Genomic DNA, 1613 nt, shown 5'->3' on the forward strand with positions numbered 1-1613 from the left:
CCAAACAGCTGAGGCCAACACTGCAGGGGGCAAGCAGGAGGGAGGGAAGGCTTAACCCTCCAGGTCCCGGGCCCCAGCGAGCCAAGCTCCTATCTTGCTTATTCTTAGCCTAACCAGTCACGCTCCTTGCAAGAATCCAAACTCCACACAGGGAGCTAAAGTGTCGGAGCTAAGGTGACAAGTAGAGGTTGCCTTGCAAGCCCCAACCCTCCCTCCCTGTCTGGACTGTGGACATCCAATGCCTTGAGCCACCCATATCAAACTTCAGCCCTGAAAAACAGCGCAATGGATTAATCAATGCTGTCCAGTAAGTTAAGGTTGGAGGACAGAGTGGTCTCTGTCCCAAAGGAGTATCACTCTGGCTATCTTCCTTACTAGGTGGGCTCCAGCAGTTTCCAAAACAGAATCAGCGGGCATCAGGGGCAAGTTCTCCCCCCACACCCTTGTTTATAAGCCCAAAAGGGTCATTTCTGCCCTCCAGTTTCCAAGGCCACAGCTGGAGAGGGCAGCCCAGAGGAGGAGCAGCATTCAACAGAACTTCATGTATACCAAGGGAACTTCTTAGACGTCCAAGAAAGAAGTTGAAACTTCGAAGACCCTTCTTATTCCTCAGAGAGAACAGATATGAGCTAGAATATGTGGAACTGTGTGGGAAAATCCTCCATTGATTAGATGTGGTAACTAGATCAGAAAGGGGGAGGGACTTAGGCAAGATTGCCTAGCAAACTTCATTGCAACCAGTTAGTTCTCCTATCCTCAACTCGTTTTGCACATCCAGGCTATTTCTGGCTGTGTATGTCAGAAGATATAGGACAGGGGCTGCAGAGATGGATCAGCCGTTAAGGTGTTTGCCTGCAAAGCCTAAGGACCCAGGTTCGATTCCCCAGTACCCACATAAAGCCAGATGCACAAACTGGAGCATGTGTCTGGAGTTTGTTTGCACCAGCTGGAGGTCCTGGCATGCCCATTCTCTCTCTTTTCTATCACACCCTGGTTGCAAATAAATAAAAAAAAAAATTTTAAAAACTGACATAGGACAGAAATCACCCAGGATATATGAAAAGTTAGTACCTCATGAGAGTTCCTATCCCACCCAGGGACATGCCCCAGTCTAAAGGTAGGCAAGGAGAGTAAGGCCCAGAGAGGAGTTGAAGGTCAGTCCAGCTCAAGGTACTCAGACCCAAGCAAGGTGCCTCTGGGGTCAAAAATTAGAGGGTGGCAAGGGAGGTGCCTCTTAGCACTAGCTTTGGAAAACAGGGGGAGAGAAACCCAGGAGTGCTCGGGAAAGGTGTGAAGGTGGAGTGCTGGGATGCTGTGTCCAAGGCCAAGAGGAACCCGGCAGGGTGGCGCCCACACTCCCAGTCCTGTCCTGCTTGCCAGAGCCCCACTTACCAGGCCCGAGTCCCCAGAGGCCCCCTCCCATTCCCTGCCTTATTCCTTTCCTCAAAAGGCAGATCTGTGGCTTGGCTGGGAGCTCCAGGGACTTGAGAGGGAACGCTGCAGCTGTGGGACCAGCCACATAGCTAAAACCCGGCGGGCCATAGGGCCCCGCGGAGGAGGCCCCAGCAGGCGGACCAGGCGCGCCTGAAACCTTCCAAAGCTCCCAGCCTGTT

This window comes from Jaculus jaculus, chromosome 10 (assembly GCF_020740685.1).
Source record: "Jaculus jaculus isolate mJacJac1 chromosome 10, mJacJac1.mat.Y.cur, whole genome shotgun sequence".
Lineage (NCBI taxonomy): Eukaryota > Metazoa > Chordata > Mammalia > Rodentia > Dipodidae > Jaculus > Jaculus jaculus.